We start from the raw sequence: 14,478 nt of genomic DNA, 5'->3' as shown, positions 1-14,478 counted from the left end.
AAATGGAAAGCCACCCATGAACTGCGGGGAGTCCCACAGCTGGAGGTAGGAGGCTACACAAATGCAAAAAGCAACAAACAGAGGATTCAGTGACAACTAGACCCGATGTGAAAAATGCTCCCTTCCCACATCTGGGGACACATGGAGGGAGAGCAGAGCCAACATCCCCTCTCAAAAGGCGAATATGTTGATTATGTGACTTTAAGGACAAGTTCAGTACAATGACCAATCTAGGGACCAGTGAGTGACCAGCCATAGGGGACATTCAAGGTACACTTATGATTTACTCACATCATTTCAGGTGGAACTGGGAAACTCGTCATGACAGGGAGAGAGATATGGTTTGATCTGAGAAATGAAATGGAGTTAGAAGAGAAAACAGATCACACCACAGTCAAATCAAAATATCTTCTGTCCCTCCCTTCCTTATTGGGAACTCTATAGATTCGAGATCAAATCTGTTGTACTTATTGATGCAGACACCTTTAAGTAAAATGGAACATTTTAAAAAGCCAAGGATCCAGGTACTGTAAACTGATTAAATTAAGCCTCATATTTTTAAGTGCCACTGCTGATCTGTTCTCACACCCTCTCCCTTTTCTGGATCTCATTCTTGTTACTGCACTTATCACTTTCTGGTTTACATCATAAATGATATTTACTGAGGGTGCCTTGAGGGCAAGTGGGGTATTTGATTTAGTTTTTACACCTCCCCTAGCTATGTTCATGTGTTGCATACTACCCTTCTCGTTTTGGACAATGTGTTAACTTTTTTCATGTATGCCTTAAGCTGAGCACTGCATCAGGCACGGGCAATACTTTCAGGAAGAAGGCAGAGTCACTGCTCTATTATCTCGTTAATAAATGAGCAGTACATTTTCCAGACTGGCTAATATCACTAGTATTAATAGCAAGATACTATTAACTCTCTTTTGACATGATGTGCAAATAACTTTGGGGTTAGTTGGAGAAACAAAACTTGAATATGTTAGACAAGAAAATGTTTAAGCAAGACGTCAGAGAAGGTGGACTTTAGAGACTTCATGATGGAGGCAAGGAATGAGCTGGCTTTGGAAGGGTCAACTGGATTTGTATAAACAAGCCAGCAGATATGTGGCTGGGAGGAATCCCAGCCTTGACTTGGGCTCTAGGGGTTCAAAATGTGAGCTGGAATTTTGGCGCCATTACTATTCAGGAGCATTGGTGTTTCTCAATGAAGTTGTGTGACCTGGGGCAAGTGAGTGAATCCTCTAATTCTCACTTTTCTCATCTGTAAATTGGGATAATATGATTTAACTGACCTTGTTGAAAAAATTCAGCTAGGTAATATATACCTAGCACAGAAGCAGGTATTTGGGAAGCATACAACATGGCCACCCAGGCAGTATCATATTACTGGTGTTGTTTTTTTCATTTGTTTGGGTTGAACATTTAATCTCCTAGAGGTCACTACCGTACCTCTTTTTCTTGTGAACTTTCTTGCAACCAAAACTTAGTAGGTCTAGTAATTTCCTGTCGAATTGCCTCTCTTGGTTTCTCTTACACATTGTAGTGTATTACCTTGCCTCTTACTATGCGGTTCTGATACAGATCCTTACATACTCCCCCACATTTTGTGGGAATAAATTGTAGCAACAAATCTAGTCATAGCATTAATTACACATGGTTCATGCAGCGACTGAAGTGAGTGAGTAAGGAAGGAGAATTTGATTACTCCAGGGCATCAAGGCCTTTCAACCAATAATAATTTACTGTCTTTACTAAGTACCTCTGGATGCTCTCTGTAGAGGGGATACAGTATTTTATACACAAGCAACATAATCCATTCCTATGAGATCATGTGGTCAGGGAGTCAAATGTCTGCCACATTGAGGGAGGGAGGGCAAGGTTTTCTTTTCCCAATAAAGTCACAGTTTTATTTTTCCTCTTCCAGAGTGTGAGGCAGGGCACAAGGGAGGCAGTGTCACTTGATGAGGTCACAAGGACAGGGTGCGTATTGAAGCCAGAGACTATTGGCTACAGGCGTAGAGCCTGGGGACCTGAGCTAACTTTCTGAGGTTCAGAATGTCAGAGAAAGATTGTGCAGGCAGATGTGCATGTGCATGTGTGCATGCTTGTGGGTGTGAGTGCATGTGCTTACATGCTGCTTGTATGTGTGTGTGGGTCTACATGCATATGTGTGCATTCATGTGTGTGCATGAGTAAGCATGTGTTTGCACGTGCATGTCCTGTGTTCATATACTCTGTTGCCTAGTCCTCTGTCCCTTTCTCGTCTACTGGGTTATTGTTAGTCTTTCTTTATCTGTATCTATCTACCTATTTATCTATTATCTAACATTTGGCTTTTATTTAACAGCCAATCTTTATTGAAAATACTATATGGCAAAGCACCTGGTTAAATGTTTCTACACAACAGTCCTCTGAGGTTGCCTTTATAACCCCAGGTTACTTTGAAGAACCAAGATTTAGGAAACTAACTAATTTGCCCAAGGTCAGTCCACTTGTGAGTGGCCCAGCAGGGGATCAAATTCAAGCAGTCACAGCTCTCTACATACAGTCTTCTTTTAAAGATTCTGCCTTAGGGCCAGTGTGTGTTCACTCTAATGTCTTTCAGTATCCCATTTAAAGCATTGCATCTACAACCTCAGCCATGATGCTCCTGGAGTAGTCTGTCCAGCAAGTGTCCAGGCCTACAGTCAGACCACCTTCCTTCTTCCGATGCAGCGCAGGCAACATTTTTAGTACCTACTTCTAAGCAGTGAGCTTCTATTTCCCTGCCCTAGCACAGAGTTCACTGCTTTTCAGATCTGGGCCCTTGGGCATTTCTAAAACTAGCTTACGAGACTGAAGATCAGTCCTGGGTCACAGAAGGTGGCCAGAGGGACGTGCTAACCAGCTGTTAAACAGAGGAAAGGGGTGAACAAGTTTATGTGACACTGGGCATCCTGAGTGCTTCAGGATCATCTTGAGGTTAAAAACAGGCCTAGCCCTCCTAGTAAGATCCTCTGATCACACAGAGAGCAGTCCAGCCCCTCCAAAACCACAGGTGGAGAAGAACCTGTGGTAGGACTTTTGGAGTTGAGAGGATTTCAGAAGATAATGGGAATTTTGTGTGCAGGATTCTACCCACTGGGTCTAGTGTGAATGTTAGATTCCTACTCTAAAAATAAAAGCTATTTAAAGGGACTGATATAGCAAATAATGACTAGCTCTTTGCACCTTAGGATGGAGTAGTTTGCCAGGCTAGTCTTTGAAGGAAGCAGTGACATGAGAGGCTAAAACTGAAGACTGGCAAGACTCTACAGTTGAGCTGTCCAATATGGTAGCCATTAGCTATATGCACTATTGAGCATTTGGAATGTCTGAGTTGATATGTAAGTGTAAAATGCATAGTGGATTTTGAAAACTTAGTATGAAAAAATGAATGCAACATATCATTGATAATTGCTTTATATTGATTACATGTTGAAATGATAATATTTTGGATATATTCCATTGAAGTACACTAAAATTAATTTTACCTTTTTCTTCTTTTTAAAAATGTGGCCAACAGAAAGTTTAAAATTACATGTGTAGCTTGCATTTGTATTTTTTGTTGTTTCTATTGAAGTGTTGCCAGTAGAAGTACCATCTAGTAACGGTCTTCAAATTGCAAAGAGGGCTTTGGAATCATGGGATTGCTACATGCAGAGTTAATGGTTGGTACTGGAAGTACCCATGTTCTGGACTCTCTTGGGTAGAACCTGCCTGAATTAGCTTCTGAGAGGGATCTCTGCTGGTTAAACAAATATGTATCATATAGATGCATGACTTGGCACTTTCTTTGCCGGCTTCTAAATCTAAAGCATCTCTCTAGAGGATCCACATTCTGTATCAAACTTGTATTTCTAACCAGGTCTGCTTCAACAAGGCTGATCTTCTTCCTATTCTCCCCATTGCATGTTTATACTAGTATCCCTCTCTCTTTCTCTCGCTCTTCTCTTTCTAAAAACTCCTATTTTCTCACTCGTTTCTAGTCTCTCAGCACTATTCAAGGCTTATGAAACTTTCCCTTTCTACATGGATTTTCAGTAATCCCCCTTCCTGGGTTCTTAGTTCCTGAACTATAGCTTTGATCACACACTGCCTATTGTCCTCCTCTTATGTCACATGTGGAAAGTCTTGTCTTCTAGGTTATATTTTATGCCCCACTGGGTCAAGCAGAGTAGATGCTTTAATACATGCTTGATTGCTTGCATCATTGCTTCCCTCTGTCTTGCCAGAGCCTCTCATTAAATGTGTACCTTTTGTGGAGAAGGGCAGTGATGATGGCAAGCAGCTTGAGGTCAGGTGCCATGCTTTTTTTTTTTTTTTGATATGAAGTCTCACTCTGTCACCAGGCTGGAGTGCAGTGGTGCAATCTCGGCTCACTGCAACCTCCGCCTCCCAGGTTCAAGCGATTCTCCTGTGTCAGCCTCCTGAGTAGCTGGGACTACAGGTGCGTGCCACCATGCCCGGCTAATTTGTGTATTTTTAGTAGAGAGAGGGTTTCGCCACCTTGGCTAGGATGGTCTGGATCTCTTGACCTCGTGATCCGCCCGCCTCAGCCTCCCAAAGTACTGGGATTACAGGCATGAGCCACTGCGCCCAGCCATGGGTGCTCATTTTTAAGCTTGACATCATTCACCCAGAATGGTCTGAGTGTTACAAGAAGAAGGACTCAATGGCTTCTGACCTACTATGAGGTAGGAGTTTGAGCTAAATGCCATAGCTCTGTTCCATGAAGACCTGACATGGTGCCTGCAGTTTCTTCAGTAGAGATGTGTTTCTCATGCCTTTGTCTTCTTTGGACATGTAAATTCCCCATGAGAAGGAGAACTTATTAACTATGAGGCTCCAGAAAAAAGTGAGGATGGAGAACATGCTAGCAGGAGACATGTAAGCTTTGAGGGAGATAAAACATTCAGGAAATGAGGGATGAGGGTGGCTAAAGACACACTTGGCTACCTTCCAAATTTGCTAAGGGGTGGCCCTTTCCTGGGTCTGGAAAGGGTTCATATCTTTGTTTTTGCTTTCATCCCTGCAGAGCTGAGACTGGAGGAATAGACCTTGCTTCAGTAAATCAACAGAGCTGAGAGATCAGTCAGTCAGTCAATCTTAAGAGCATTCCTGGATTTGTGGATGGCTTGAGAAGGATGCTTAGAGAAACCGAGGATAGGGTAGTTATTAAAAGAGATTAAAGGGTATTAGCTAGTGCCTCAGCAAGTTATAATTAAAAAAAGAAAAAAAAAGGAATGAAAAGGAAACGGGAGACTAATTTTTCCAGTCGCTGAAATTTTAAGGAGGAGTGAGCTGACTTGTGAACCATTGCTGCTTGATATTAATTCTCCTGTATGGTTAAATCTAACCCAAATACATGTCTTTCTCAATTGGAAATGCCCTAGTCAATTTCACTGTCTAATACAGAGAGGAGGCAGTTGAGAGACCAGGAAACCATGTTAACCTCAGATGGCATTATTCTCCAAAGAATCTCAAACCCTGCTCTGAAAGTAAATTACTTGTTTCTAGGACATACTCTTGACATGAAAAAGGGAAATTATCATGGTATCCATCTGGGGAAGTTGAGACCAAGATAAGGAAAAGAATAGATCCCCCTGGAACACCTGACGGTCGTGTATTATTAAGCAGCAACATTGTGGCATGCATTACAATGATTTAGTCACTTCGCTAGTAGTCAGGACTGCACAAGGCAGGCAGGAGGCCAACTACCTATTGAGATTTAACAGGGTCCTTCTAGTTCCTTGCCTTCACAAATCTCACCGACTTCAAAGGTCTAAGATTCCCCAGTAGAACTCTTGTTTGCCAACTTAAGATATCTCTATTAAGATACAGACTATCTGAGTAGTGCCATATTTAATTGATGACATTCTTCAATTAGATGAATTAGATAGAATTAGAGGTCTGAGGGCCACTTTTGGAGAAAGAAGCCAAAATCATTAGGCTGCTGGGTGACTAATGCAAAAAAGGGATGTATCAACTTAGCCACCCTCACAGGTTTGCAGAAGCTTCGCTTTGATTGATTGTTACAGTGTGCAATTTTATTATTGTAGCATATTGAGTATCAATGGGCCTAAAGCTCTTGGTGTTACCCTTCAGAAAATATTTTTAAAAATTAGCCATATGTGAAGATTTACATGAGAAAAACATTTATAGAGGTTTCCCGATTGACTTTTTCATCTTTATTTCCTATTTTCAGGGTTACATGAATTTAGTGTATTCTCACAATGATTTCCTAGTCTTTGGCAGATTAGTATCCACACAGGCAGAAATGGCAGTATCAGAAAGTGGCAGCTGATAGTCCAACAGAGGGAGAGAGAAAGGAAAATTTAAAAATCAGACATAAGATTTTCAAAAGGCACAGCAGTCTGAAATCAGCCAGGATAGGAATTAGCAGTGCTTTAGGTGTCAAGACCCCCTCAGATATCATTATGTGCCAGCGAAACAACCACTGATTTTCATTAGGGGTGACCACAAGACATAAGAAAACACTAGAATTAAATTCAGTCACCTTCCCTGAGCTGAGGGTAGGTGCAGAATAGGAAAATTTAATATATTGAGTCACCAGCTGGGGTAGGTAATTTACATATATCATTTCAGTGTTGAATTCCTCAACATTTTTATTTTTATGCAGTAGGCATTATTGTCCCCATTCTAAAGAAGAGAAAACTGAAGTTTGAAGAATAAATGAAGATGAAGTTCATTAGTATAGGTACTGCATGAGTGCCTTCTTTTTCTTCCCAGTTCATTTTCTCCATGCCCCCAGCGATACCTCAGTGCTGCTTTCCCCTCTACTTTGATAATTTCCTTCCTCATCTCTTGTTATTCAGCTGTTTCCTTAGCTCAGAGTGCCTACCTCTTTCTGTCTACACTACCAAATTCTTTCTCTACTGCGGGGTCTAGCTCAAGACCTGGGTCCTCACAGATAACTTCTTACCTTGCATCACATGGCTTTCTTCTCTGTTTCCATAGCACTTGTGCTCTATTTCCATAGCACTTGTGGCAGCCCTGCTGATTTCTCAGGGACTGATTTCTATCACTCCGTGGTATTTATCATGCCTTTTTCTATAAAGCATTGTGGTTGGCTTTGCTTCCTTGTCTAAAAGGCTAGCTGCCTTGGGTTACACACACTATCTTTTCTTTCTTCTATTTCCTAATTCCACCTGAGACACATTTACTCCTGGTAGGTCTTGAGTGTTTAGAATTCCCAAAGACAAATACAAGCAGTTTCTTCTGCATTTGGGCTATTTCAACTAGCCGATGGCCATGTGTGTCCTAGGCTGTGAAATGCAAACCTCCAAAAGCCTGCTTTGGGGATGCCTGAAATAGTTTTAAGAATTCTTTCTACCCTCCTCACTGTGGGATTTCTGGCAACCTTATTGCCTAACCTCTACCCAAGCAAAGGGAAATCTTCCAAGTTTGAAGTCCTCAGGAATAGACCATATGTTGAACACTGCCTTAGTTAATTGTTGCAGTCCTAAAAATTAGGCACTCTAAGCAAATTTCTCCCCATACTCTAGCCTCACTGATCTTTATCATATCTATGCCACCATATCTTTAGCCAGAGTAGTTCATCCACCGTTTCTTCAACCCTCTCTTCCTCTCTCCCAGTCCTTCTACCTGCATGTTCCTCCATCCTCAGCAGCCACTGTTCTTTGCTAGCACAGACCCTTTACTCCCTTCCATTCTCTGCCAGTAAGGTCACTTCATCAAACTAAAGCTCATTAAAGGAAAAGGCTGAGAAGCAATTCAGCATCCTGACCCCAGATATTATAGCTGAAAAAGCCCTTTGCCTTTTATATTTCAACCTGAATAGGTGTATGACTCAGTAGTGGAAGGATTTGTAGCTGACACTCAATAGAAGCTGCTCTCGAATTTTGACAAATCCCATCTTGAGCCAAGAAGAGAAACAGATATTGATCCTAAGTGTACCTAATTCATCTCTGCACTTGTAATCCCAAAAGAAAATGCCTTCTATGACCAGAGGGCAGTCAATATTTTTTCCATCCTGTAAAATAAATAGCAGTTATTTTGGTGTGTCTTCATGTGTCTGGGACAACAGAAGTAAACAAAGAGTTGATTTTTCCTCTTTCTACAGTCAAGTTATAGTAACTACTAGGTCCCTTGTATGGACTAATTAAAACCATATCAAATAATTTGGATTGATGAGTGACTAGGGGCGACCGTATTATAGCCTGCCCACATTAATAAGGAAGCCTCATTCTCCAGGCTGGGTATTGGTATATCTGCTGAGACTTAGCTGGAGACATACAATAAATTGCACGGCAATTCATTTCAGGGGACTCTCTTTGACTCCAGCAGTATTACAGTTTTAGCCACACAGGGGAGGTGTTCATACCAGCCAAGGGTCTACTTACAAACCTGGTTTTATTTATTGTCCTTCCTCTCCTTTACCTGTGAGACTAGAGTTAGTTATGGGAGAACTTCCAGAGGGTCACTAGGTCAGGCCAGATAGAGAACTGTTCTGTTTCCACAATTGTTCTGTATATTCTCAACCCAGATGGAGGGTCACAAGTTGTTGGAAACACTAAAAAACTGATTTGTGTCTATATTGATCTAAGCCCCACATCATTTCCCAACCACCCCAGGTCATTTCCAACAAACAAGCATAGAATCTCTTTGAAATGATGCACGGAATTTCTTTGAAACACTGTGTCTACATGTGGGCAAACCATCTGCTCAATTCCAGTTTTTGTTTTCCTACCCATTAATAGTCGTTTTGTTTATTTTACCTGAGTAATTCACCCTGACAAACCAGGCTTCTAGCTTCTTGAAGATTAAGAACAGTATCAGAAATTAAATTTGGATTATTTGAGGCATTGGAGGGATATAAATTTTAAATTGCAAATTATTTGATTTGGCAATCTAAGAAAACCATCTAGATTTTCCACAGTTTTCTTTCAGTGTCCTCTCAGAATGGAATATGAGCCTTATCCAGAGAGACAAGCTGATTTTCTCATAATCTGCCAGACCCATTGGATGCAGGGCAAATAAGTCATCATAACACCATGATCAAATGTTTGGGAATTGTATGCATAGTTTTCACTTTCTGGCAAAACCAGACTGCTTCCTCTTTCTGCCATGGGCCACAGATGCTCCCACTTAGGCTACTGTCTGCTCCTAGAATGTCCTCTCTGCCATCCATTCATGTTAAAATGGTGTCCTAGCTGGTTTTCCCAAGTCCTTCATGAGTAGGCCTACAGATTCTATACCCTACCTCTGAGAAGTTTTATCTGAAGGTGCAGAAGGTTAAGGTCCAAGGTTCATCTGCCTATCAATATGGAGATTGACAAAAACCTCAAAGAAAATGAAATAGTTAGGAATACAACTAATTAAGGAGGTAAAAGATCTCTACAAAGAGAGATTCAAAACACAACGGAAAGATATCAGAGATGACCCAAATAAATGGAAAAACATTCCATACTCATGGATTGGAAGAATCAATATCATTAAATGGTCATACTGCCCAAAGCAATTTATAAATTCAGTGCTATTCTGATCAAACTACTAATGTCATTCTTCACAGAATTAGGGAAAAAAAAAAAAAAAAAAAAAAAAAAACTTCTAAAATTCACATGGCACCAAAAATGAGCCCAAATAGCCAATGCAGTCCCAAGGAAAAAGAATAAAGCTGGAGGCATCATACTATCCAACTTCAAACTATACTATAAGGCTACAGTAACCAAAACAGGACATTTCTGGTATACAAACAGACATATACACCAATAGAACAGAATATAAAACTCAGAAAGCCACACACCTACAACCATCTGATCTCCTACAATGCCAACAAAAACAAGCAATGGGTAAAGAATTCCCTTTTCAATACATTGGTCAGGGATAACTGGCTAGCCATATACAGAAGAATTAAGCTGGACCCTTACATCTCCCTGTATACAAGAATTAGCTTAAAATGAATTAAAGATTTAAATGTAAGACTTCAAACTATAAAATTCCTAGAATTAAACCTAGGAAATACCCTTTTCAACATCAGCCTTGGCAAAGAATTTTTTGGCTAAGCCCCCAAAAGTGGTTGCAACAAAACCAACAATTGACAAATAGGACCTAATTAAACTAAAGAGCTTTTGCACAGCAAACAAAACTCTCAGCACTGCAGACACCTTACAGAATAAGAGAAAATATTCTCAAACCATGCATCCAACAAAAGTCTAATATCTAGAATCTATAAGAAATTTAAACAAATGAAGCAAAAACCAAATAACCCCATTAAAAAATGTGCAAGGGACATGAACAGACACTTCTCAAAATAAGACATACAAGTGGCCAACAAACATAAAAAAATGCTCATTGTCACTAATCATCAGATAAATGCAAATCAAAACCACAATGAGATACCATCTCACACCAGTCAGAATGGCTATTACTAAAAAGTCAAAAAAAACCAAGAAAACAGATGTTGGAGAGGCTGTGGAGAAAAGGGAATGCTTATACACCATTGTTGGAAATATAAATTAGTTTAGCCACTGTGGAAAGCAGTTTAAAGATTTCTCAAAGATCTTAAAACAGAGCTACTATTCAATCCAGCAATCCCATTAGTGGGTATATATCCAAAGGAAAAATAAATCATTCTCCCAGAAAGACGGCAGTGTTACATTTTTAGCTACATGGGGGAGGTGTTCATACCAGCCAGGGGTCTACTTGCAAACATGGTTTTATTTGTTGTTCTTCCTCTCTTTTACTTGTGAGACTAGAGTTAGTTATGAGAGAACTTCCAGACGGTCACCAGGTCAGGCCAGATAGATAGAGAATTGTTCTGTTTTCACAATCATTTTGTATATTCCCAACCCAGATGGAGGGTCACTCTTTTACGTTCATCGCAGCATTATTCACAAGAACAAAGATATGGAACAACCTAGGTGCCTATCAATGGTGAATTGGATCAAAAAACATGGTACTTACACACTAGAGAATCTTTCATAAAAAAAGAATGAAATTATGTTCCTTGCAGCAACACAGATGAAGCTGGACCCATAATCCTAAGTGAATTAATGCAGAAACAGAAAACCAAGTATTGTATGTTCTAAATGATAAGTGGGAGCTAAATATTAAGCACACATGAACATAAACTTAGGAACGATAGACACTTCAGACTATTAGGGGGAGAGAAGGAGGAAGGTGGGGTCGAAAAAGTACCTACTGGATACTATGCTCACTACCTGGGTGATGGGATCCCTACCCCAAAACTCAGCATGATGCGATATATTCATATGACAAACATGCACATGTACCCCTTGAATGTAAAATAAAAGTTGAGATTAAAAACAAAATATGCTGGGTAAAACTAAACAAGAATGTTTCTAAAAGTATAAAATTTCTATTCAATGTGAACTTATGACTTAATATTGATAATCCTAGTAGAAATATAAAAGTCAAAAAGTCATTAATAAGAATGGGCAAGAGGCATATTTAAATAAAAGAATACAATTTGATGAGAAGTTAGAAGCCATGATAACTATTCTTAGCCTTGGCCCAAAAAAAGTCTGTGTCCTTGGTTAAGTCATTTAATATTTCAGAGTTTCAGTGTCCTCATTGTCAAATGAGGGGGTTGGGATTAGGTGGCCTCAAAACCTCCCCCTGCCACTTTAATAGTCTATATCTCAAAGGTATGTAAATAAGCCATTTGGGAAGATTTACATTGTTTTCCTTATAACTATAATGCAGAAATAGAGATATTGAGCTTATCTCAGCATGGATAAAACTCAAGAAATATCAGGCTTATGTTGTGAATCTCCTTAGTGGATCAAAGCATTTGCCAAAGTTCTTCTTCAACACTTCATCTTCTAGGGTCCCAGGGATGAAAAATGTGAGGCACATGGACAAAACTAATACTGTTACAATGCAAACTGTCTGTGGCATTACATTTCATAATATGGCTAATACACTGATATGCTTTTATATTCTGTGCACATATTTATAATCATGGCTTCTTATAGTAAAACAAAACCCCAACAACCTCAGTGATGGTCTTATCTGATGTCTGCTTTTACAGATGACACTACAAAACCCCAGAGACAAGAAGTTGCCTAAAGCCACATAAGTGTTTAAACATTTTTGAGATCTGAATGGCTTAGGTGCCGCTCGTTTAATTCTTAGTTTTGTTTCTTCCTGCAATTCCACAGTATATACACATTGTAAGCATGCAAACATTTATTGAGGTAACATACAAATATTTCATTAGTTTTATTTGTATACCTATAAGGTACACCCATCAATAAAAAATGCATTCTTAAGATCCAGGCAGAATTATTAAAGATCATCCACTGAACTTAAACCTCCTCTTCAACCTCTGTAGGAACCTGGCATAACCAATTACCCTTGGCTTGTAACTCATCCAAAGTCACATAGTAAACTTAGGCCAAATCTAGATTTCTCTCCTAACAGATTATTTTCAGAGTTGGGCCTAGAGCACAGAGCTTTTAGCTCTCAGTCTATGTTCCTTCTCTCATATCAAGCTGGCATTTATTCAACTTTCATTGCTTTTCCAACATCTCAACTAGGCTCTGTTTGCAAACATCCAATAAATGGAATCCACCATTGATGGAAATAACACATTCTGCCATAGGAATATTGTTTCTGATTTTAACCTTAAATTCTCTTTGACTCCCAGTCCTCTGACCTAGTTTGTCCCCTGCCTGTTGTGTAGTGCCACCCTACCATGACATCCCTTATACATTTCAAGACCAATCTTCCATTACCAGGCTCCGCTTTCCTATTCTATTGTCCCTTTCATTCTTTACATTGTGTTTCCCCTCCTTTGGGTATTTCTCATTGTCTTTGGGAAAACATTGTGCCCCAAATAGAACACGATTTCCTAGATGTTCTCTGATCAGTGTAGAGTATAAGGGAGCTGTTATTCACCGTGAGCAGGATACTACCTTTCCATCAAGTGCAAAGACTCATCAGTCTTCACTTATTGCTTTGTTAAGGGGTGATGAATTTGCTCAGTCCTTCCCTTGGTTTCTCAACAGAAGGCAGGCAGAGGAGCAATGGGCTTGATTTCAAGAATCTCTTTCCTGCTAGAACACTGAAGAGCTTGTCAATATCTTTTCTAGGTGCGGTTTGTCAAACCAGTATTCCAATAGACAGCCATTAGCACCTCACCCTATGCTTCAGAATCACATTTGGGGAAATTTACTTTGACTGATCAGAGCTTGCAAGGATCATTTGGTTCTGTGAATCCAATCTTATGTTTTAAAAGCTGTTTCCTATCAGTGAAAATGTGTGTACCCCTTGCCTATACTGATTTGCAAAGAGGGTAGAAAAAAAGTCCTTTGGTTTTCTTTGAGTCTTGTATAAAGGAAAGAACAATCTCTCTCCCCACTTCTCCCCACCTAGGTAAAAGCCAGCAACTGAAGATAAAAGATATCACACCTCCTAAGAAATCTAATGAAAGTAAATTGTCATTCTGTTGACATACTGAGATGGCAAATTTCCCAGGCCCCAGCAATATGGATAGTTTTCTTTCTAGGAATGTATCTGATTTGGGAAGTTTATTGTTCTATAGATTGGAATGTGGTGATCAGTCAGATAAAACGATCAAAGTCGGTGTAACTCTGATTCCTATAATAAGCTGTGAATGTATTTTCATCAGAGCACCAAAGACAGATAAAATTCCTTAGCAAAGGAGATTCAAGGATATATTTCTCTTCTATGGAAATAAGTAATATATGGGTGAAACACAGTTAATAGGCCAAAGGAAAAAAAAATCCAATTGGTGACACTAACAATAGATTTTATAGGAAAATATGTGATAGGAAAGAAGCATGCATTGTTTGGGACACCTGTAGTTAATTATTGCAGCTAAAGACATTAAAATCAGTTTCTTTGCTCATATATCTTCATAGACTGTTTGGCAATATTAAATGACAAAGGCTTAATAATCAAAAGTACTGAGTTAGCAAATGTTTTCTAATTTTAATAACTTCTTGTTGTAATTACCAAGTCTTAGAGTGAAATGATTTAATTAGAAAGTAATCAAGAAGTGTCTACTGTTAATTGAAGGAATTATAAAAGATCTACATTTTTAATATATTTCTGAGGTAATAAAATTAGTTTACCATAATTATTTTTAAACCACCCTGATGAGGCATATTTGATGTGGGAGCAAAGGAATTGATACTTTTAAGAGTGGCACCCATGATTGAGAACATGATGGGATTACAAGATCTCATCCTTCTTGTCTGGGAAACACTAGTAATAATAATGATAACAGCTAATATTTATTGAGAACTTACCATCTGTCAAGAGAAAGTAATGCAGATCAGAAGCCATACTGTTTTATTCATCCATGTGTCTTCTGAGAACAGAAGAGCCCTCCAATGAATAATTTGAAATCATGTTGAATGAACACATTGAAGAATCACAAATGAGAGGCAGTGACAGGGCCACTGATATAGTTTG

Source organism: Rhinopithecus bieti, unplaced genomic scaffold (genome assembly GCF_001698545.2).
Source record: "Rhinopithecus bieti isolate Rb0 unplaced genomic scaffold, ASM169854v2 scaffold_23815, whole genome shotgun sequence".
NCBI classification, from domain to species: domain Eukaryota; kingdom Metazoa; phylum Chordata; class Mammalia; order Primates; family Cercopithecidae; genus Rhinopithecus; species Rhinopithecus bieti.
Note: the sequence above shows the minus strand (reverse complement) of the source record.